Source organism: Mauremys reevesii, linkage group 5 (assembly GCF_016161935.1).
Source record: "Mauremys reevesii isolate NIE-2019 linkage group 5, ASM1616193v1, whole genome shotgun sequence".
In the NCBI taxonomy this organism is placed as follows: Eukaryota; Metazoa; Chordata; order Testudines; family Geoemydidae; genus Mauremys; species Mauremys reevesii.
In genome coordinates this window covers 123984176-124009263 of record NC_052627.1, presented here as the reverse complement: position 1 = coordinate 124009263, position 25088 = coordinate 123984176, and the positions used below count along the sequence as shown (strand labels likewise).

The window sequence follows — 25088 nt, the reverse complement described above, 5'->3', positions numbered from 1 at the left end:
TAGGTAAGCCTGACAACATTTGGGGGCAGAAGGTTCATAGGTCTATTTTTTTCATTCCTACGTGCTCTACTTTTACATCTCTTATTCAGCATATGAAGATACAGTCCTGACAAAAGATCTAATTGACTGTTTTTCACCTGTATTTATACCGATGGCATCATATCTGACTGGTACTGGCAGCGGACATGAATAATTGTGTTAATGGGAAGTGTGTTGGCATGATGAGTCGGCATATTTGACAGGGAGATACGTTTACAAGAGTATAATATGTACAATTTTTGAAATTTGAATAATAAGGGACAAAAGAGACATTTCCACTAAAATATAATAGTGTATTCTTCATTGCATTAAATATGTTATATCACTGAGGATATTGAAAGTCGATGATATTTTGCAACAATCTCAAAACACCTGATGCAATACGCCTGTATTTTTCCTGCCAGTTCTCGAGTTTCTCAAAAGTTTCTCCAGCAGCAGCAACTATCTGTGATCATCATGGTGGTAGTCTTGGGCAGACAGGTAAAACCCATTTCTGGAAAAACCCATTTCTGGAAAATGTCCATTAATTACATGTCATTTTGTATAGAAAGAGCATTGCGAAAATATTGTTTTGGAGGCTTTCATGGTCATCTGGCTCATAGGGTCAGTGTGACACAGTGAACTAAGCATGGGATTTGAAGCCTAATTTTCCAATGTAGGGGCACAAATTTAGGCACCCAAGTGAGATCATATTGGCCGTAATCAGTTGTGTCTCCGTTTTCTGATCTGTAAAAATACTTACCACCCATTATGGCTGCATAAAAGATTTACTGTGCTGCAGCTATCAAGTCGGAGAGGAGTGAAATCTCCATGGCAGTGTACTGGCTCTACCATGGCTACTCTGGCAAAGCAACCTATTAAGAATCCCTACTTAGACTGCGGAATTCATGATCACTGGATGTCATTGGGTATGTCTCCACTGCAATTAGACACCCGCAGCTGGCCTGTGCCAGCTGACTTGGGCTTGGGCAAGGAGTCTGTTTAAATGCAGTATAGATGGTTGGGCTCAGGCTACAGCCCGGGGTCTAGGACCATGTGAAGTGAGAGAGTCCCAGAGCCTGGGCTACAGCCCACGCCTGAACATCTACACTGCAGTTAAACAGCCCTTTAGCCTGAGCTTGAGTCAGCTGGTACGGGCCAGCTGAGGGCGTCCAACTGTAGTATAGACATACCCACTGAGAGCAAGAATTGAGAGGATTCAAAGAAGGAATGGTCTAGAGTTGGTCAAAAATTTTCCACCTGAACATTTTTCTGTCAGGAAACACCATTTCCTCACAATAAAAACGTTCTGTGGGAATGTGTTAATTTGGGAGGAAGTGGAGAAATTTTTTGATAAGGGTCAAAACAATTTTTCATTTTGAAAATTTTATTCTATGTTATAAATTATAAAAGGAAAAAAGGGGAAAAATCAGAAAAAAGCATTTTGATTGTATTGAAATGGAACATTTTGATTGACCTGAAACAATGATTTATTTACCGACTGAATTTTTGATTAATGGGAAATGTATTGGCTTTGTCTTGACCTGGAAAGAAAACCAATTTTGAGATGTCAGAATTTCTCATGGAATGGAAATCCCAACTTTCAACCAGCACTTGAATGGACATTAATAAGGATAATAAAGAATATGCAGTTATAACAGTAAATACTAAAAATAACAAAGTTTTGGAAGGGATTAAATCCTCATACTTCAGGACTTCAGTCAACTTCTAACTCCTGGGGGCTAGGAGGAGACTGATTGCCTTGCAGGGGCTGTCTTACGCCTTCTTCGGAAGCAGCTAATACTTGCCACTGTCACTGACAGAGAGGATACTGGCGGGGCCGGCTCCAGGCACCAGCTAAGGAAGCAGGTGCTTGGGGCGGCCAATACAAAGGGGCGGCACTCCATCCGCTATTGGGGTGGCACGTCCGGGTCTTTGGTGGGAATTCAGCAGCGGGTCCCTCAGTCCCTCTCTTCCTCTTTGAGCTGCTGCCGAACTGGAAGACAGGGAGTGAAGGACCCGCTGCCGAACTACCGCCGAAGAATGGAGAGGCGCGATTGAGCTGCTGCCAAAGTGCCGCTGATCGGCTCCCCTCCCGCCCCCGCCGCTTGGGGCGGTAGAAAACCTGGAGCTGGCCCTGGATCCTGGGAAACAACCTGAGTTTGATCTAGTATGGCAATTTCTATGCTACTTTTAAGAGGAGTGTGAGGATTTAGTCAAAGGGCTTGATTCACCAGTGCAGATATCCCAGATATTTTCAGCATGTACTCAGTGGCTGGAAATTTGTCCAGAGATGACAACTGGCAGTTTCAAGGCCCCCCAAGAAGAGATAGGCAGAACTGGCCATGGAAAGGTGAGACCAAGACAGCCAGGGAACAGGTTGTCCTGTTTATCCCCTGGGCAAGCTTGGCCACTGGGGATTCCTATTGAATTGCACTCCCCAATGGAAACCCCTGGGGAGACCAGTTGTGCAAACAGCACCTGTCCTTGCCTGGTATGAATCCGTGTTGCTGGCGCATAGGATTTCTAGGCCCCTGCTGGCACAGACAGCTTGTAATTTGCATCCCCTGGAGTCAGTGGGCATAAATTAAGCCCAATGTTTGTACGGCACTTTGAAGATGTAAAAGGACTAAGGGCACAGCAAAACTAGAGTGAAACTGTATATGCAAGTATCATTAATGTGCAAAATATTTGTGTGTGTGAAGAATCCTATGAAAAATTCCAGAAATTCTAAGAAATCTATCTGTATGTCTGTTTCCAACCCTGCTGTGCTAATGTGAATTGGGAGTCATTCCACTGCCATTAACAGAGCTGCACTGGTGAGAGAATAGAATCAGGCACATAATTCACACAAATCATGTCTGAATCATGCAAATCATGTCTCGATTAGAAACAGCTGTTTTTTCCCAGTGCTAGAGACCATCTAACATTTAAGGCTCTGGCTAGGAAAGTATCCTCTGGTACAAAGAAATAGCTGATGCCAAAATTGCATTATGATCATATGAATTTCAATAGGTGAACAGTCACAGAGGGCTCTTCCTCAGACCCCACTGCCTCCTCCCCCAAGTCTAGTAGCTGGGCTTGGTACAGGAGGTTCTTGGCAGGGGCAGTGGAGTAGTAGCAGAGCAGCAGGGTGGTTGCTGCTGCTGCATTCCTGCGGCTACATCACCAGCCCCACACTGCAGTGACCAGCAGCCCATCTTAATCATAGAATCATAGACAATTAGGATTGGAAGAGACCTCAGGAGGTCATCTAGTTCAACCCCCTGCTCAAAGCAGGACCAACACCAACTAAATCATCCCAGCCAGGGATCTGCCAAGCCTGACCTTAAAAACCTCTAAGGAAGGAGATTCTACCACCTCCCTAGGTAACCCATTCCAGTGCTTCACTACCCTCCTAATGAAATAGTGTTTCCTACCTAAACCTCCCACACTGCAACTTGAAACTATTGCTTCTTGTTCTGTTATCTGCCACCACTGAGAACAGCCTAGCTCCATCCTCTTTGGAACCCACCTTCAGGTAGCTGAAGGCTGCTATCAAATCCACCCTCACTCTTTTCTTCTGCAGACTAAATAAGCCCAGTTCCCTCAGCCTCTCCTTGTAAGTCATGTGCCCCAGCCCCCTAATCATTTCTGTTGCCCTCCCCTGGACTATCTCCAATTTGTCCACATCCCTTCTGTAGTGGGCGGACCAAAACTGATGCAATACTCCAGGTGTGGCCTCACCAGTGCCGAATAGAGGTAAATACTCATTCCTTCAATATGCTGGCAATGCTCCTACTAATACAGCCCAATATGCCATTAGCCTTCTTGGCTACAAGGGCACACTGCTGACTCATATCCAGCTTCTCATCCACTGTAATCCCCAGGTCCTTTTCTGCAGAACTGCTGCTTAGCCAGTCAGTGACCAGCCTGTAGCAGTGCATGGGATTCTTCCTTCCTAAGTGCAAGACTCCGCACTTGTCCTTGTTGAACCTCATAAGATTTCTTTTGGCCCAATCCTCCAATTTGTCTAGGTCACTCTGGACCCTATCCCTACCCCCCAGCATACCTCTCTCTCCCCACAGTTTAGTGTCATTTGCGAACTTGGTGAGAGTGCAATTAATCCCATCATCCAGATCATTGGTAAAGATGTTGAACAAAACTGGCCCCAGGACTGACCCCTGGGGCACTCCGCTTGATATGAGCCATTGATCACTACCCATTGAGCCTGACAATCTAGCCAGCTTTCTATCCACCTTATAATCCATTCATCCAATCCATACTTTTTTAACTTGCTGGCAAGAATACTGTGGGAGACCGTATCAAAAGCTTTGCTAAAGTCAAGGTATATCACATCCACTGCTTTCCCCATATCCACAGAGACAGTTATCTCATCATAGAAGGCAATCAGGTTGATCAGGCATGACTTGCCCTTGATGAATCCATGTTGACTGTTCCTGATCACCTTCCTCTCCTCCAAGTGCTTCAAAATGGATTCCTTGAGGACCTGCTCCATGATTTTGCTAGGGACTGAAGTGAGGCTGTGACCAGTCTGTAGCTCCCCAGGTTCTCTTTCTTCCTTTTTAAAATATGGGCACTATATTTGTCTTTTTCCAATCGTCCTGGACCTCCCCAACTCACCACAAATTTTCAAAGCTAATGGCCAATGGCTCTGCAATCACATCAGCCAACTCCCTCAGCACCCTTGGATGCATTAGATCTGGACCCATGGACTTGTGCACGTCCAGCTTTTCTAAATAGTTCTTAACCTGTTCTTTCATCACTGAAGGCTGATCACCTCCTCCCCATACTCTGTTGCCCAGTGCAGCAGTCTGGGAGCTGCCCTTGTCTGTGAAGACTGAGGCAAAAAAAGCATTGAGTACTTCAGCTTTTTCCACATCATCTGTCATTAGGTTGCCTCCCCCATTCAGTAAGGGTCCCACACTTTCCCTGACCTTCTTCTTGTTGCCAACATACCTGTAGAAACCCTTCTTGTTACCCTTCATATCCCCTGCTAGCTGCAACTCTAATTGTGACTTGGCCTTCCTGATTACACCCCTGCATGCTCTAGCAATAATTTTACACTTCTCCCTAGTCATCTGTCCAAATTTCCACTTCTTGTAAGCTTCCTTTTTGAGTTTAAGTTCACTGAAGATTTCACTGTTAAGCCAAGCTTGTCGCCTGCCATATTTGCTATTTGCTATTCTTTCTGCACTTCAGGGTGGTTTGATCCTGCACCCTCAATAAGGCTTCTTTAAAATACAGCCAGCTCTCCTGGACTCCCTGCCCCTCATATTAGCTTCCAAGGGGATCCTGCCCATCAGTTCCTTAAGGGAGTCTAAGTCTGCTTTTCTGAAATCCAGGGTGCCTATTTTGCTACTCTCCTTTCTTCCTTTTGTCAGGATCCTGAACTCAACCATCTCATAGTCACTACTGCCTAGGTTGCCACCCACTTCTACTTCCCCTACTAATTCCTATCAAAAGCCTCCCAGCTCTTTCCCTTATCCATGCTACAAAAGGATATGGCAAAGACGTGTTCCTAGAATGCAGCAGGTACAGATGGGCTTCCCTCGCAAGTCTTACACCACATGGTTTCTGTTGCACCTGGAGCTCTCCATGACTACAGATGATGGATCATCACTTGCCCCAGGCAAAGGAAGCTGTCCCATGGGATTCTGAAGATGGTGCAGAAACTTTTAGTCTTAAAAATACAGGTGGGATTCTCAAAAGTGTTTAGCAGTGGCTTCATTTTGCTCCCATTGAAAAGAATGGGAGTTTTCGCATTGGGCAGTTGGCCATCATTGCAGACTATTGAGAATTCCACTCTACAAATATACACTACTGCAGTCTTCTAAAAGGAAATCCTTCTTGTTTTTCTCTTCATGGAACAACTTAATTAGGCATTTACTTCCACTGACATCAATGGTGCAGGATCGAAAAGAGAGAGAGACTTGGCATAACCATATTTACAATTTTCACATTGCATTTCATTGACAACGTGGGTCTCTTTCATATGATTCTGCTGTAAAACTTCACTAACACCAATGACACCAGCATTAATGGGTTCTCTTTTTGTATCAGGAATACTGTGCATGGCATAAATCTTCATTTCTTAAACACAAATGTCTCCTCAGAAATAACCTCCAGTATGAAAACTAGATTCCTATCTTAGGTACATATGAGGCCCACTTAACATAGTATCTGAGTGTCTCAGAATCTTCACCTCACAATATCCCTGTCCACTAGTTATTATCCCAATTTGACAGCGGGGGAACTAAAGCAAAGAGAGACTAAATGATTTGCTCAAAGGAAATCCAGAGCAGGGAATTGAACCTGGGCCTTCTAAGGTGCAGGCTCTAACCACAGGATGAACCTGCCTCTTTTCAGCATAGATATACACAATCAGCCTAGCTTTTTAAGGATAAGTATTTCTTAAGAGCTAATACTGTGCTCAGCCTTGTATAAGGCTAAAAACAAAACAAGTCCTTGTCAAGATTTTACAGCTTAAACATTTCATTATATGAGAATTTTCAAAGGAGCTGTAGTTTTTTAAAAGAGATCCAAGGTGGCAACATCCAGGGATTCTGTACCTTGTCTGTATATCGTAGTTTATCACAAATATCCATTTGTCTCTAGTTTCAAAAATACTATTAAAGCATCTGCATGTTTTACAACGATTCACTAGGCATTAGTGTTTTTACATGCTAAATGTTTTATGCTGCACAAAGCAAATGTGAAATACATGCATGTATTAAGCATGTATATGGAATATGTGCTGGGGGGGGCATAGAGGTTTTTATCAGCGAGTTTGGGGTAGGCACGTGACTCACAAGTGGTAATGTCATGAGTAAGCAATGCAGGTTATCCCAAAAGTGTGCCAATAAAATGTTATAACACTTCATCATGCATTCTGTATATGCATGATATGTTACAGAAAAAAATATTTTAGGATTTTTTTAAAATTAGGACTATTTTTCATATCCCTCTGCTTATAAATCAAGATGCCTTAATAGCCCTAAGTTAACAGCACAGATCCTGGGGGCAGGGGAGGAGGGACAGGGAAATTGCTTTTTCTGAAAATTAAAATATTACAATGTTACATTCTGATAATATCAGAGCGAGTATAACCCTTCTGCCAGGTGAAGCCAGTAGCAACTGGGCCCGGGTTCAATATCTTGGGGTTCCTGTCCATTGATACAACACAGAACTGGCTCAAGCCCCCACCCAGTAACCTGGGAAAATTACACACCACTCCTAAGCACCTCTGAGAGGCAATACTTCCCCACTCGCAAGCACAGAGTCTGAGTGTAGAAAAGAAACTTTTAATAAAAGGAGGGAAGCAACTTGGCATTAATTTGGGAAAACACCACAAACAGGGTTCATAAACATAAACCATGAGCAAAAGACCCAACTTACTTGAGGGTGGACAGTGTCCTTTTCCCCTCAGGTTCTTAAGTCCGGCAACCCAAAAGTCCCTTTAGCGTGCCCGACCCTTCTCTGCACCCCAGTCATAGTTGCTGTCCTTGATCAGTGCATACTCAGAGTTCAAAAGGTGCATGTGCAGAGATCACCTCCCACCCTGGATCAAGGTAAGGAAGCACCTTATTGGCTCCTCTGCTTGGGCACTCGTCTGCTGCCCCTCTCTGCCAGCCACCCTGCTGGCTACCTGCTGAGCCTCTCCACCAGCTGCCCTGCTGGCCACTCATTCACCAGCCAACTGTCAGTCACCTTTTGCTGCCACCCACCTCCCTGCTGTGACCCCTGCACATCAGTCTCCTAGTAATTTTCAGCTCTTTGCAGGCTGGGCAGAGACACTGCCCCCTCTCAAGTGATTTCAGCTCTCAGTGATCAAGCTTTAAAATAATAAAAGAGGCTCCTAATGAAGCCTATTTAGCTCTTCTTTTGAACAGTGGGGAGGAACAGGTCAAACCAGTCTGGGGACTCTTAAGGAGAGTCCAAACATCTCCTGACTAAGACATCTGCTGCACCACCCCCTTATTTTCACAGGGCGCTGGCATTCAAACCCCTGGCTTAACAAGGGCCTTTCAGCTGAAGGTGACCCCCCCCTCATTTGGGACAGGTTAAGCACAGTCCTGCTTTCCTCTGTTCCTACAATAATTACAACGTTTTGGTAACAGCATTTCACTACCCCTGCATTCAGCACTACAGTGATTTGATCACTTTGACACCGCTCTATCCGCTAAATATCTAAGCAGAGCAAGAGCAAACTGTATTTACATATACACACCCAACATCTCTCCCCTTCCCGGCTAGCTGTCAGGAAAGCATTCATTCAGACCCTGCTTATACTAGCATGGCTAGAAGTTAGTGCTGAATCTCATGGGGAATCTGAGATTGTTCCTTTTTGTAATGGTAAAGGGCATAGGCTAGCTGAATGTAAAGGTGTGGCATTTTTATGTATAAACAAAAGCAGTCAATGGCTCAGGACTTAGTTTTGCCTTTATTGTACCTTGAGGCAGAGTAGATTTTCAAGGGAGACATTTATGTGGCAGTTTGTTTATTCAGTGGCAGGTATCCCAAGCCACTTGAGAGGTTAGATGATCAGTCCTGGAGGAGATAGATTAATGGGCAAAATGCAAGTGAAGCCAGCAAAGAGTGTTATAATAAATTCATTTCCCACTGGATAACACCATCATGTAGGTGGAATGTCTGTATATGGAGGAAGAGTGGGAAGGGGGTGGGAATTGTATGTATACCAGCATTGGCCTGCTAATCCCAGGGCCTACTACAAGACAGGCCCAACAAAGAAAATAACAGAACGCCACTAGCTGTTACCTTCAGCCCCCAACTAAAACCTCTCCAGCGCATCATCAAAGAGCTACAACCTATCCTGAAAGATAATCCCTCACTCTCACAGATCTTGGGAGACAGGCCAGTCCTTACTTACAGACAGTCCCCCAACCTGAAGCAAATACTCACCAATCACCACACAACAAAAACACTAACCCAGGAACCTATCCTTGCAACAAAGCCCGATGCCAAATCTGTCCACATATCTATTCAAGTGACACCATCATAGGACCTAATCACATCAGCCACACCATCAGGCTCATTCACCTGCACATCTACCAACGTGATATATGCCATCATGTGCCAGCAATGCCTCTCTGCCACGTACATTGGCCAAACCGGACAGTCTCTACGCTTTTCTGAGAGAAGAATGCATCTTCAAGAAGCATCTGTGCATCTGTCCAAGTGCATTGTCATGTTCTCCTCACTCTATCTGCTCTCTTTCCAATAGGGGTTTTGTTCCAATTTTTTGTTTATTTGCCGTTTACCCTCCACAACATTTAGCAAACCTGTTTTGCTGTATTAAGGGTTGGATGCCTATATTGGCTGGAGAAGACGAGTTACAGTTTCAAAAACCAAGTGGCGAGACCACGCACATCTGGGGAATACTGCTCTCTTAATCCCATTTTTTTCATTCCCAAAGGAATATCACTAGTTAGAACTACTGCTGGGCCCAATCCTGCAAGATGCTGATCATCTCCAGGGAGGTATCATGCACTCTCAGGGGGTAATTGGCTCCTTACAGGATTGGGCCGAATTCTGCTCACATACCACAATTTATTTTTGTTATGAACAAGAGCTTGATTCATGAAATAAAATATACAACAAATCTGATTTTGACTCAGATCCTCTATGTGCCAGTTAGTGTTCACACTAAAACATTGACCCCCCTCTGACTCATTTGTATCACAAATGGAGTATTGCATGTTTTAATTATAATTATCTTAATTTATATCCACGTGCTTATAATTAAAACTGCTCAGCAATGTAGCCTAATTTAAGAGATGGTGCACAATTACCTCTTCTTGTCAGGCTGGCCAAACAATGCTTTCTTCTTATTTGTAAGGAAATTGGAAATTCTGATGATTTCCTCAACCTTTTCTGTGCTTAACGTAAGGCCTTGGTGATAAGGATGACAAGGCAATATTTCAGTAATGTTAATATTAAGGAATTAATTTACTGCTACAGCACATGGGGAACTAGACACACTTCCCATTAATGTTAATGGGAATGGTTTATGGTTGTCCCCATTTGCAGTCTGGGAAATATATCCCATGTAGTTGACCTGCAGTATGACCTGGTCAAATAAATCTGAGAACGAAAACATGGCTTTCATGAAGACTTTCTGTTTCCTTTACATTTTTTTATTAATCTAAACAAAAACAAACAAAATTAATAGATTCCAAGGCCAGAATGGACCATTGTGATCATCTAGTGCAGGCGTTCTCAAACTGTGGGTTGGGTCACCAGGGCTGGTGTTAGACATGCTGGGACCTGGGACCAAAGCCCGAGCCCCACCATCTGGGGCCAAAGCCCAGTGCCTTCAGCTCTAGGTGGTGGGGCTCAGGTTACAGGCCTCCCGCCCCTAGGGCTGAAACCCTTGGGCTTTGGGGACCTCCACCCACCCAGGGCAATGGGGCTCAGGCTTTGGCCGCCCCCAGGCCGGGACGGTGGGACTCAGGTGGGGGCTCAGGCTTTGGTCCCTCCTCCTGGGGTCATGTAGTAATTTTTGTTGTCAAAAGGGGGTCACGGTGCAATGAAAATTGTGAACCCCGGATCTAGTGTGACATCCTGTATAACACAGGCCCTAGAACGTTCCCAAAGTAATTCCTGTTTGAACCAGGGCATAGCTTTTAGAAAGATATCCCAGCTTCATTTAAAGAGTGACAATTCACCGTGACAATTGAAGGACAATCCACCGTGACCCTTGGTAAATTGTTCCAAGGGTTAATTACTCTCAGTGTAATTAAAAATGTACGCCTTATTTCCAGTCTAAAATTGTCTAGCCTCAACTTCCAGCCACCGGTTCATGTTTTACTGCTGAAGAGCCCATTATCAAGTATTTGTTGCCCATGTAAGTACGTACAGATTACAATTAAGTCACCCCTTTACTTTCTCTTTTGTTAGATAAATAGACCCACGGAGCTCAATCTATCACTAGATAGCATGTTTTCTAGCCTTTCATCATTCACATTGCTCGTCTCCAAACCCTCTTCTCAGCATCCTTCTTGAATTGTGGGCAACAGAACTGGCCACAATTGCAACAGTGGTAACATCAGTGCTGAATACGGTAAAATAACCCCTCTACTTCCAGTCAAGATTCCCCTGTTTATGTATCTGAGGACTGAATTAGCCATTTTGGCCAGTGTCACACTGGGAATTCATGTTCAGATGATTATCCACTATCACCCCAAATCTTTTTCAGAGTCACTGCTTCCCAGGATAGAGTCCCCCATCATGTAAGCATGGCCTACATTCTTTGTTCCTAGATGTATATACAGTAAAAGCTTTGTTATCCAGCATGTTGGAGGAATGAGGGGCGGGGGGTGCCAGCAAGTCAAAAATTCTGGTTAACTAAGAGGGAGTTTAGGTGCAGGAGGGGGCTGGGGCATGGGCTCTGGAAGGGAGTTTGGGTGTGGGAGAGGGCCCAAAGCAGAGGTTTGGGATGCGGGAGGGAGTCCGGGTGCTGGATCTGGACAGCGTTCACCTTGGGTGGCTCCCTGGAAGTGGTGACATGTCCCTGCTGCTCCTCCACCCACAGGCGCTGCCCCCGCAGCTCCCATTGGCTGCAGTTCCTGATCAATGGGAGCTGTGGAGGCAGCGCTTGGGGCAGGGACAGTGCACAGAGCCACCATGGATGCTCTTAGCATTATTTGGCTGAGTATAAAGTTGTGCTGAGAATGGAAATTCTGTTTGGCAGAGGATTGTGAAATTAGCTTTCATTTCAGTTCGGCGTGAAAGTTGAAAACTTCAAAATTCACTGTGAAAGAAATTTAAAAAAATAATAATTCAGAGTCAGTCATAACGTTTCTTTTTAATATTGACCATTTTATTTTATGTATTTATTATAATTCAATTTTTTTTAAAAAGTTCTAAACAAAAAGTCACTTCCAAAGGGAAAAATCAAAGTGTTTCATTTCAACAGGAATGACATGAGACTTTTTTGATGTTCTTGGAGCTTCTTCCGTTTTCCCTTCCAGAATGAAATTTCAGCTGAAGAGAACTGCAATATTCTGACAGAATATGGTTTCATCAACATTTTCCCCAACCGGCTGTAGCTTTGGGACCTACTTCTCATGTGCTGTGGTGGATGTGATCAAGCCAGTTCATGTGCTGAGACGGTCTTTCCAACATCTCTGGGGTTAATTTTGCATCAAAGTCAGAAGGGAATTGCTGTCATTTCCAGTACAGGGCAGGAAGGAAAAAACCAGCACAGGTAAATATGACCTGACATTCTAATTAAAAAAAACCAAACTAGGGAAATGTTGTCTAGATGAAATTACTATAAAGTGCATGCTAAAACTGCTTGAAAGATCATATTCAAAGAGTAGTTGTGAACGGTTCATTGTCATACTGGAGGACATATCTAGTGGGATCCCCCAGGGAGCTGTCCAGATTCCAGTATGATTCAATAGTTTCATTAATGACTTGAATAGTGGAGTGCAAAGTATGGTTACAAAATTTGTGAATGATATCAAACTGGGAGGGACTGCAAGCAATTTGGAGGACAATATTAAAATTCAAAATCACCTTAACAAACAGGAGAATTGGTCTGAAATCAACAAGATGAAATTCAGTATAGACGTGCAAAGTACTACACGTAGAAAGAAAAACAAAAAAAGCATAAATACAATTGGTTAGACAATAGTATTGCAGAAAAGGATTTGGGAGTCATAGTGGATCACAAATCGAATACGAGTCAATGTGATACAGTTGCAAAAAAAAAGGCACAAGTGTATGTATGGGTATGTCTACACTACAAGACTATTTTCATCAAACTTAAGAATTTGTTTGTGATCGACACCTAAGTCGATTTGTGTATTCCACACTACACTAACTAATTCTTTGTGAGTCCACCAGTCCATTAACGGGCAAGACGCGTTTTTGGAAGCGTGTGCAACTGTGGAAGCTATCCCACCCCCCCGCACCCCTTCTGCCTTGGTAATTGCCCCCTGCCCTGCCTGCTGCAATGGCTGTGGTGGTCGTGGTGTGGTGTCAACTCATGCCGCGCAACGCCAAATCATCGCCGGCGCAATTCGTTCGCACTTTTCCTGTTATATAAGTGACAAGCGACTACCAGCAACTCCACATGCTGTCATGGAGCTGCTGTGATCATCGCTGCACTTTATGGCACTCCCACCTCCCTTACACCTTATTCTTACAGTCAGCAGCTTTCAGATGCAGGCTCGAGGAGCTCGAGCGAGAGCAGTGAGGACGGCGAGAGACTGGCTCAGACCTCCAGAGACCTCCGAGAAAAAGAGATCGATGCGGCAATGGGGATCATGTGGTGGCAATGGTCTGGGGCATGCTGGGGGGGCGGGCCCCGGGCCCCGAAGCACGGACTGACTGGTGGCACCGTGCTGTGGGTCAGGTCTGGGATGAATCACAGTGGCTGGCTTCTTTGCGGTGGGGCACACTGTGTTGAACTTCTGTGTGACCCCGCCCTGCCCTGAAGCGCCAGGCATGACACCCGCATGCCCCAAGAAACGCACAAGGCAGAGTGCAGCCCTCTGGCCTCTGGAAACAGCCAGACAGCTACCGACAGATGCCGCCAACCACTTTGGATGGGGCAAACCATGAGGGGGTTGTGCTTGACCCCAGCAAGCCAATGCAATGCGTCCTGCTCTGTTGTGAGCTGTCGCGCGCCCCCTGGGCCAGCCCCTGGCTTCGGCCGCTGTGGGACTCACAAATGGGGCCTGGGACGGCCAGTGGGAGATGGGACTACATCTGGGGCAGTGGGACCGACCCAGCAGCCAGCCAGACCGAATAACCATAGGGGCGCTTTTTCAATGGTGGTGACACACTGGATGGCTTAGGGACGCTTTTAACATCAACCCCGGGCTGGTCTGGGCCAGGGTTTTCTTCGCAGGTTTCTTCCCGGACACAAAATAACTTCAGGTAGTTTCTTCCCGACCCAAAAACATGTGCAGATGCCTACCTATGGCCTAAGTGCAGTGATCCCGAACTCCTGGCGCCCTGCGCAGGGGCAAGGCTCCCCCTAGGCAGGCAGGCCGGCAGGGGCAAGGAGGTGGCGGAACACTACCGGCTGAGCAAGAGAGGATGTGCAGAATCGTGGTGGAGCGTGGATCTGGGGAGGGGGTGGGGGAGATGGCGCGAGCTTCTGGACTTCAGGATCTCTGTGAGAGCATTTGAGACTTCGCTGTGTGGGTGGGAGCAATCTGAGAATGGAAAAGGGGTTGAGGTTAGACCTTATGGGGTGCTGGGGGAGGATTATGCTGCTGTGGCTGCTTGTACTCCAGAAGACCTTTAAGGCATAGATGAAGAGTGCAAGTGGTTGCTGCCATCCGACGCTTTTGAAATGCTGGTCCAGAGAGCAGAGGGAGACCTATGACTGTCCAGTTGCTTTAAAGAGAAGCTGAACCTGGCTCTGTTTCTTTAATTTTTTTACTGCTCTCTCTCCTCTGCACCTTCATACCCCATTCACCCATTTCCTTCCACACGTAAAAACCAAAATAAAGAAAATTTTTTATTTAAAAAATTTTTCTTATTAATTGTTTTTAAATGATTTCGGTTGGAAACGACTGTTGGACGGATGTGGTGGAGTGAGGGTGAGTGATGTAGGAAGAGGCTACTGCTAGACTCTAGGGATAGGGGGCTACTGCCAGGTCAGTGCAGGGGGGGGGTGTGGGTGAGGGGGAGGGGGGGCGGGGGTGGGGCTGGGGGTGGGTGTGGGTGGTGGGGGGGAAGGGGGGTGGGGGGGTGGGTAGGGGGGGGGGGGAGTTGTGGGGAGTGGGGGGGGCTGGTGGGCTGGGGGCTGCTGGGGGGGGGGGGCAGCAGGGCAGGGGGGGTAGAGGCTCAGAGGAGGGGCTGCATGGGCAGGTGGCCTTGCCAGGGGCAGGCTGGGGCAGGCGCTAGGACCCTGGCCTACAGCAAGCTGGGCCAGTGGTGGCCCAGGCAGGGGTGGGGTGGGGCAGGGGGGGCAGGGGGGGGAGCAGGTGGGGCCAGAGCGGGAGGAGCAGCGCCGGGGGAGGGGGCGGGGAGGCCAGGGGGCCCAGGCAGGACTCCAGGCAGGGCCCCTGGACAGCACCACCTGCGCCTATGCCTGGTAGAGGGTAAACCACTATAAACAACACCCAGAAGAGCCTCCACTGCTCAGTGTGAGTAAGCTGGAGTGATGACCCCGTGTGTCCCCCCTGTTCCCAGAAATGACCCCTTCACAAAACAACACAGTATCTAACCCAACTAAAACAAAATTCACAGAAAAAAACAGACAAAGTACAGTGCAGCAAAACTTTCCACTTTTAAACTTAATTTAACAAAAAAAAAACAGTGTAAAATAGAACAGTTCAAAACAGTAGGGACTGTGTTGAGGGGGTTGGTAATAGTGGTGTTGTTCATGGTGCAGGTGCCCTTGGAGTGTGGTTTCTGGGGCTGGTGGGTATTGTGGGTTGTGTGGGGGGAGGGGAGTGTGTGGGAGTGTGGTGCAACCACAGGTCCTGCCTGAGCGGTGTCCTCCTCCTGCCTCCTGCGCGAGCGCCTGTTGAGTCGCCTGCCTGTCCCTCTCGCTTGCTCCCTCCTCCTCCCCAAGCTGCTCCGCGCCTGGCTGTGCTCCCTCCTGATGCCATCTGTCCTCCTGCTGCTGAGGTCTGCTCTGCTGCTGCTGTCTGGCTCGCCTCCCTCCTGCTCTGCGCATCCTGCTCTGGTGCATGCTCTGGATGCCTTGCAGCTTTCAGCTCTGTTCTCTTTTGAGCCTGACCAGGGCAGGGGAGTGAGTCTGGATGGAGTGCATGGTGGAGCAAGGTCGAAATACTATTTTTGCTGTTACAAAAATACATTTTCTCAAAATGAAATAGTCTTTACATCAAATGAAACATAGTCTATGATTGTCACCAAACCAGACCATGGATCTGCATTATCTCATGCCTGACTCCTCTTCAGCAAGACCAGAAGGTGCAGCATGGAAAGCTGAGGCTGCTGGCAGGCAGGGCATGGCAAGCCAAAGGCTTGAAAGCAGGCAGTCTGAGCAGCAAGGCATGGTGCCCAAGGGGCTTGGCTGCTTAAAAGTGAATGTCCAGCCTGTCCCTCTGCTGCTGTTCCACTCCCTGAGCTAACTCTGCTGCTGTCCTCAATTGTTGCTCACTGTGAATCCTTCAGTTTGTTGCTCTATGTTGCCCTCCAGCATGTGGCTCTATTGTGTGAAGTGAGGAAGATACACATTCTACTCTGGAATGAAGCACACATATAGCACAGATCACCCTGAGGAGTGCAGAAGGAGGGGCTGAGATGCTGCTGAGCCTGAAAGAGAGCAGAGGCCAGGCTGAATGAAAGCGAAATGAAAGCCAAAGCCCACTGGTCTCCAGCCAGCCATGGCCAGGATGCTGCTCCCTACTTATGGAGCAGAGCACTAGAGATCGTGGAGTGGGCTTGGTAAGACCCAGAGCACCCAATCTCCCCTCCCCCATTCTGAACCTCCTCCATAGGCTTTTTGTCTACCTCCCTCCCAGCTTCCTGATCCTTCTGTTAAGATGCCTGTTCCATTCTTCTGTTAAGACTTCATGTACTTGTTGCATGTTCCTTCCTTGATTCAGATCCTTAAATGTTTTCCCAGGTGAAATTGAATCTGATCGACTCCTCGTGATACAGATCTCCCCCCTGGTGCCCTCTCAGGGCTTCTTCTCTGCTCTCTCTCTATCTTCTGTCGGATCCTGGCTCTGTCCATCTCGTTCCTCTCCTCCTCCCCCTCCTCCTCATCTTCCCTCCTCCAGTGGCCGAGCCTATCCCCATCCACGCAACACGCGCGGCCGCCCGGGCAGCGCACATTGGGGGGGCGAGAATGGCATGCACTGCGGGTAGCCTTGTCATAGCTCCTTGACTTTGCTGGCAGGTCTGCCTCGGCTTTGTGGCGGCTCTGTGTCAGCGCTGGCTTTGCGCGCGTTCTGGGTTGTCTCACAGCTCCATTTGTTGGACATCGTCCCGGCATCAGCTGTATCCCGGTCAGTCCTCTTGTTGAGAGCTTTTTTGGAGTCCAGTCCATGGTCCTCTCTCTCCATTCTGGGATTGCATTCCTCCTCTGCTGAGCTCTCTGCATCATTGCGCTCTCCATGCTGGGCCGGCCTGCTGGTGCTGCTGCAGAGTTCAATTTTTGCCGATTGCTGAATTGCCTGCTGAAGAGAGCATCATGTTTTCGGCAAACTGAGAGCATCAGGCAAATGTCCCACCAAGGTCCAGAAGGAAAACTGTTCTGGTCAGACCTGTGGAGCCTGACTGCTGTCCACCAGGCTCACACTGTTCAATTTGGGACAAGGCCCTGAGCTGCTAAGTTCGATTCCAAGCTGGCCTCAGTGGTAAGATTAAATAGCTGCCTAGTTCGACATGGCCATGTTGAATTAGTGATTAAGTTCGGGCTGAGCCAAAAGTCCTACTAGATAAATTCATATGGGGGAGTAAATCATGTAATTTTAGACAAAGGATATAACTGTCCTACTCTACTTAGCCCTGGCGAGGGACAGCTGGAGCACTGTGTCCAGTTTCAGATGCCGCACTTTGCCTGCCACACTCCACAAATTGGAGAGTCCAGAAGAGAACAATTTAAATGATAAAAGCTTTAGAAAACTCGACCTACGAGAGAAGGTTAAAAACACTAGGCATGTTTAGTCTTGAGAATGAAGACTAAAGGTGGTGGGACCTGACAATCTTCAAATATGTTGCAGGCTGTTATAAAGAAGATAGTGATCAAGTGTTCTCCATGTCCACTGAAGGTGGGACATGAAGTAATCAGCTTAATGTGCAGCAGGGACATTTAGAAAGCTTTTCCTAATATCTAACCTACCTAGAAGTAGCAAAAGCAGTGGAATAGGATGCCAAAGTATTCCTTGTCGTTGGAGGTTTTTAAGAACAGATTAGACAAACACGTGTCAGAGATGATCTAGGTTTACTTGGTCCTGCCTCAGTGCAGGGGGCTGGACTAGATGACCTCTTGAGGTCCCTTCCAGCCCTACATTTCTGTGATTCTATTGCTCTATGTATGTGAGAAAAGGAGCTGTGTTGGGCAATGGTTTTTGGAGCCAGGAGTAGAGAGGCATGCACTTGTGTGTGTGTGTGTGTGTGTGTGTGTGGTCTCCAAAGCATAATGGGAAGAAAAGTACTAAGGCAAGGTTGAAGTGTCCTGAGATAATGCTGTGTCAGAGGAGAGGTTCATAATGCAGAAGGCAAGTGGGACTTTTCTATCATCTAATCCAGCTCCATGCCAATGGCTCCCCACTGTAGGCATACATGTAATGCTTTGTTCAGGCTAGTTCTAAATGCCTAAGTGATGGAGCTCCTGCCATTTCTCTTGGGCCACTACTCCAAAGCGTGATCAAGGGGGGCTGTAGCAAAAAGGCAGCAGGAAGGAGTATTTCTGCACTGGAGGGAGGGAGGGGAAAAAAGATAGTTCATGAGAGTTTTCTGCATGAGGAAGGAGGCAGTGGGAGGGAGCAGAGGTGGTGATGGAGGGAGATTCAGCATGGGGAAGCTGATTCTGGAGCGAGGAGGCAGTGGGAGGGTAGAGGGAGAAGAGTGTACCTGGTGAGATGGGACCAGGTGGAGTGGTTCTGCTCTGGGAGAGAGGTCGTGAAGGAGGGAACAGATGGAATGGGGTCTGTCCTGAGTGGGAGGGCAGAGATGGGTGTGTGCATGAGCACGACGCTGATAAAGTCTCTTGTCAACAGTGGTTACTCGACTCTACACCTTGTTGCTATATAGCCGTACACTATTGACTTGAAATAAAGCTATGCCAATTGATACCAGCTGTGGGCCTAGCCTACAGTCTGATCTGTCACGGCACAGTTAGTATCAGGGAAGGGAGAATGTCTTGCCTAGCTTTAAAGTGCTGTGCTGAAACAGGAGCTGATACACATGAAACAGTAAAACTACTTACTTCCTACTGAGGTTAAAGTAAGGGCTCCTAGCACCTCTCAGGATCAGGGTATTATGGAGCTATGCATAATCCGATCAGAACAGGCATTGCAATGCTGTTGCCACTTAAAAAACACAGGTCCATGGAGCAACTCCTATTTCCCCACAAGCTCACAAATATTTTGTTTAACGGCAGAAATTTCCGGTGAGTGACAACCATGTTGGCAGGTCACAGGACCTGCTGTTGGGTTATATCATTGTTATGAAATTCATGCTGCTAAGGAACTTTGAGTTGTACTCCATACTGGGAATAGGCCAAATAATCTATGACTCAAAACATCTCTCCTCATGGATCACTGAGAACACAAAAGATTTGAGTTGACCTGGTAGGCTAAACACAAACATGTCAAGATCTCACCAGCACCAAAATATTTGTTTTAACTATCTTGGGAGAGGAATAAGGGCCAACGAGCAACATCTACTGGGTGGACACATTGTTTCCCAGATGTTTCATTTCCTAATTTTATTATTAATTAAATACAAATATGCGCTGGAATTGAAAATAATGGGTGTGAAGAACAGTGGGCCAGATTCTGATCTCAGTTACACCTGTGTAAATCCAGAGTAACTCCAGTGAAACCAGTTAAAGTACTCCAGATTTGCACTGGTGCAACTGAGAGCAGAGTCTGGCCCATAATCTCGAGAGACGTTTGTCCAAACACAGCACAAACAGATACTTTTGGCTTAAATGACTCCTGTTATGAGAACGAATCAGGAAAGAACAAAAGGAAAATCTCTTCTCTCACAGTCTGCACTGAGGTGAAAGTACAGCACATGTCATTAAATGTTTAGCATTCACTGCCGAAGATATCTTAAGTCACTTGGTCCATACCTCTCCATTTCCCAAGGCCCAGATGAGGGACAAAGATATTTTATTACTACAGGAATCACAATACTGCATGGATTGATTCCTTTAGGATAAGTTACTATTTTAGTAACCACAGTCATAAGAACATAAGAACGGCCGTACCGGGTCAGACCAAAGGTCCATCTAGCCCAGTATCTGTCTACCGACAGCGGCCAATGCCAGATACCACAGAGGGAGTGAACCTAACAGGCAATGATCAAGTGATCTCTCTCCTGCCATTCATCTCCATCCTCTGACAAACAGAGGCCAGGGACACCATTCCTTACCCATCCTGGCTAATAGCCATTTATGGACCTAACCACCATGAATTTATCCAGTTCTCTTTTAAACGCTCTTATAGTCCTAGCCTTCACAACCTCCTCAGGTAAGGAGTTCCACAAGTTGACTGTGCGCTGCGTGAAGAAAAACTTCCTTTTATTTGTTTTAAACCTGCTGCCTATTAATTTCATTTGGTGACCCCTAGTTCTTGTATTATGGGAATAAGTAAATAACTTTTTCTTATCCATTCTCTCCACATCACTCATGATTGTATATACCTCTATCATATCCCCCCTTAGTCTTCTCTTTTCCAAGCTGAAGAGTCCTAGCCTCTTTAATCTTTCCTCATATGGGACCCTCTCCAAACCCCTAATCATTTTAGTTGCCCTTTTCTGAACCTTTTCTAGTGCCAGTATATCTTTTTTGAGGTGAGAAGACCACATCTGTACATAGTATTCGAGATATGGGAGTACCATGGATTTATATAAGGGCAATAAGATATTCTCAGTCTTATTCTCTGTCCCCTTTTTAATGATTCCTAACATCCTGTTTGCTTTTTTGACCGCCTCTGCACACTGCGTAGACATCTTCAGAGAACTGTCCACGATGACTCCAAGATCTTTTTCCTGATTCGTTGTAGCTAAATTAGCCCCCATCATATTGTATGTATAGTTGGGGTTATTTTTTCCAATGTGCATTACTTTACATTTATCCACATTAAATTTCATTTGCCATTTTGTTGCCCAATCACTTAGTTTTGTGAGATCTTTTTGGAGTTCTTCACAGTCTGCTTTGGTCTTAACTATCTTGAGCAGTTTAGTATCATCTGCAAACTTTGCCACCTCACTGTTTACCCCTTTCTCCAGATCATTTATGAATAAATTGAATAGGATTGGTCCTAGGACTGACCCTTGGGGAACACCACTAGTTACCTCTCTCCATTCTGAGAATTTACCATTAATTTCTACCCTTTGTTCCCTGTCCTTTAACCAGTTCTCAATCCATGAAAGGACCTTCCCTTTTATCCCATGACAGCTTAATTTACGTAACAGCCTTTGGTGAGGGACCTTGTCAAAGGCTTTCTGGAAATCTAAGTACTCTATATCCACTGGATCCCCCTTGTCCACATGTTTTTTGACCCCTTCAAAGAAGTCTAATAGATTAGTAAGACACGATTTCCCTTTACAGAAACCATGTTGACTATTGCTCAACAGTTTATGTTTTTCTATGTGTCTGACAATTTTATTCTTTACTATTGTTTCAACTAATTTGCCTGGTACCGACGTTAGACTTACCGGCCTGTAATTGCCGGGATCACCCCTAGAGCCCTTTTTAAATATTGGTATTACATTAGCTATCTTCCAGTCATTGGGTACCGAAGCCGATTTAAAAGACAGGTTACAAACCTTAGTTAATAGTTCCGTAACTTCACATTTGAGTTCTTTGAGAACTCTTGGGTGAATGCCATCTGGTCCCGGTGACTTGTTAATGTTGAGTTTATCAATTAATTCCAAAACCTCTTCTAGTGACACTTTAATCTGTGACAGTTCCTCAGATTTGTCACCTACAAAAGCCAGCTCAGGTTTGGGAATCTCCCTAACATCCTCAGCCGTGAAGACTGAAGCAAAGAATCCATTTAGTTTCTCCGCAATGACTTTATCGTCTTTAAGCGCTCCTTTTGTATCTGGATCATCAAGGGGCCCCACTGGTTGTTTAGCAGGTTTCCTGCTTCTGATGTACTTAAACATTTTGTTATTACCTTTGGAGTTTTTGGCTAGCTGTTCTTCAAACTCCTCTTTGGCTTTTCTTATTATACTCTTGCACTTAATTTGGCAGTGTTTATGCTCCTTTCTATTTGCCTCACTAGGATTTGACTTCCACTTTTTAAAGGAAGTCTTTTTATCTCTCAAAGGAAGTCTTTTTATCAGCCTCATGCTTGTTTATTTCTGATGGAAATTATTATCAACAGTAAAACTGAGGGGGGGACACCAAATTCGGGTGGAATGTAGGTGATGTTGGGACTAAAATGAATGCGCCCCCTTGAAATAAGGGGCATTTGAGAAATAGGATAATGGAACTGTCTTCTGCAAAGACCAGGAGATAACACAAGACTACAATAGCAAAGTAAGCAATGTTGAGTTTTACATGGAATCCATTGTTGTCAGCCCATTCTATAAAAGAAACAGGCTTAGAAATAATGAGACACAGAGTTCTAATAATAAATGTCTTTCCCTTCAGAGCTGCTGTTAATTCAGTGAAGAAACATTGCTGGAATACACAAAATGGACAGGGCGTAGAATCTGGTTGCAGAGGACATTGGGTTATTTGAGTGGAAGGTACTGGACATGAAAGAGACTTAAGGCTGCATTTGTTATTCTTTTTAAATCTTTATGCCTAAATTAAACAAACCCACTTAACGTACAGATTGTAACTTCTGGGGGAATTCTGCGCACAAGATTTTAAAATTTCGCAACGTTCTGCATATTTTATTTGTCAAAACAACACAATAAAATCATGCCAGTTTCAATTATTTGGGTCATTTATTTCAAAATACCTCTCAGCAAGTATGTCTGTAACAATAACAAAAAAGATTCAGGAAATGTTTTTGACAAATAGATTCCTTACTTGGCATATTAATACAAAACTTTAAGTAATAATTCATTTAAACTACAATACAGAAATGCTTTTCCTACACACTCAGCAGTAGTCCAAAGGCTTGGGAGAAATCAGGGGTAACAGAGAAGCTGAGACAGAAGGAAGTAACTGCTGGGAAGGAGCGTAGGAGCAAACCTGAAGCGTTGTTGGGTGTGGGTGGGATAGGTATGGAACAAGTTTTTTCGGTGGGAGAGATTGTTAGGGAGTTGGGGAGCCCTTCACATGCAGACCTGGCTGACCCCTAGCCTCCTTCATTCAGTCGGGCACGTCTGCCCCATCCCCATGTGTCCCTGCATCCACCCCCCTGCGCCCAGATTTTATGTTCTCCTTTAAGGTGTGTGATGTGGCTAAGTGGTGGACTTCATCCTCTAACACTGTCAATCCAGTTTATTCTGGGAACACAAATTCCACTTGAAAAGTTAAACACAATTTAGAGGGGATCTGAACATTTCAAAGGAAGGTTAAATGCCTCTGAATGGGCAAGGTATGACTAGCTTGTCAATGTGGGCTTTGGTTGAATACATGGGTGGTCCTTTGCTGACAGAGGGACTTGTGCCCACAGCTTAGGACTGAGTGGCAGGGTTCTAATCCTTCAGTTGTGTGACACCGAGCAAGTCACTTCATTTCCCTGTTTGCAAAGCTTATTCTCACCTATCTCATAGGGTGAGGTTAAACCCATTTATATTGGAAAGAGGCTTGGATGGAAGGGAAACAGAAGGGTAAAGTGTCACTTTGTTCAACACAGATATGAGTCAGTTTGCTTATCTCTGTGATGTTTAACCAAAGTTGCAAGGCAATCAAAATCTCCTCTACATTGTGCTCTCCACCTTCCCTGCTGGAGAGCATACTTTTTCCACTTTAACCAGACCAGACACAGCCCATCTTTTATTAACTCCTAAAATAAATCACCACCCTAAGTAACAGATGCTCCAATACATGATGGACACAACAGTCATTACACTCATAACCATTTTTCACTTGTCTAAGTGGAGACCACCTATGGCTTGTTAGCAGTATACTGGCCAAACTGATGGCTCCAAGTTGACATGGTTGGACTTTGTAACTTCTCAAGGTCCCTTCCAGCCCTATATAACATAGAACCATATAATCTTATAAAAATTGACAAGTAATAAACTCCGGCCCAATGCAGAGGATGCTCAAGCAGCACATAAAGAATGTTTACATGTGGACACTGTTAGAGCAACATATGGTGTATAGTTCATTCACAATGTTAAGGTATACCAAAGTGGAGCTGGTCAAATAACTGATTCACAAATATTTTTGTCCCTGATTTAGGAAATCACCTAATTAAATACTTAATTCCATCCTGTTTCCAGGACTACACAAGTATGTGCTTGAGTTCTGTCATGATTCAGGGCCTTTATAAATACAACTGCTGCATTCAGTTCACTATTATTTTGTGGGGTTGTGTTGTGATTATTCAGACATTCCATGTTTGTGAAACTCTCTCAGATTATAGCACTAATGATTATTTGTCCAAAATATGTACCAGAAGGGTTATTTTTTAAATGCTTGAATCCATTAAGCTTCTAGTTTTAAAAGTTTTGTTCATCCAGAGATAGAACAAAAGCAACACTGTATGAGTTGACCAATCAGTTACTACAAAGAATGGACAGCTGAAAATGATTTGTCCAAATTATTTGGTGAATACATATGAATAAACTCTTCAGTAGAACAATTCCTTTGAATAAAGTTCCTAAGTGAGTAACAACATCAGGATCAAGTGCCTAGTTTCTCTCTTTCTGCATAGCAATGATACTGCCATAATAATGTAAACTGATAGAAAGCTTTCTCCAGCCAAACACAATAACTAGCAAAGATGGGAACACAGGCTTCTTCCACCCAATTCACTTCCACTGAAGAATGCACTTTGAAAATGAATTGGGGCATAATGCTAGCAAATGTCTAACCATAGCTAATCAGACAGACAAGGTAGGTGAGATAATATCTTTTATGGGACCAACTTCTGTTGGTGAGACAAGCACAACACTGCAGATAACCCCAGGTAAGTCCCTTTTTCTCTTTTTAAAAAGCAATCAAATTAAATGCATGATGACTATGTTAATTCAACTTTTTCTGGATGAGAGCAATTAAATGTAAATCAGACATGTTACTATAATGGTGAGATTTTGCAGGTATATTCACAAAATAAATAAAAGTTCAGAAAATGCTAAAGTTCAGGTTCTAACAGGACCATTAACTTGGCCCTATTGCACATGGGTATCTTCTATGCCTGTTTTTCTGGATAAAGTGTAGTACTATTTCTACCATACACTGTGTTCCATCATAGGTATGATGTGCAACACAGCCAAGTTAGCACTGCTGTTGGAGTCTTAAC

The 25088-nt window shown here is 45.2% G+C and overlaps 1 long non-coding RNA gene across 5 annotated transcripts in view; it reads left to right on the top strand.

Moving 5' to 3' along the window:
• The window catches only part of LOC120406946, a 33677-nt gene extending 11106 nt beyond the window's left edge, over positions 1-22571 (top strand). For 4 of the 5 annotated variants that reach the window (XR_005599680.1, XR_005599679.1, XR_005599682.1 and 1 more), the window contains 3 exons: positions 444-519; positions 12012-12247; positions 22313-22571. This is a non-coding gene — a long non-coding RNA (uncharacterized LOC120406946). The remainder of the gene's footprint in view (positions 1-443; positions 520-12011; positions 12248-22312) is intronic. The other variant, XR_005599681.1, reaches the window with a different exon arrangement.
• Positions 22572-25088: the final 2517 nt, after the last annotated feature.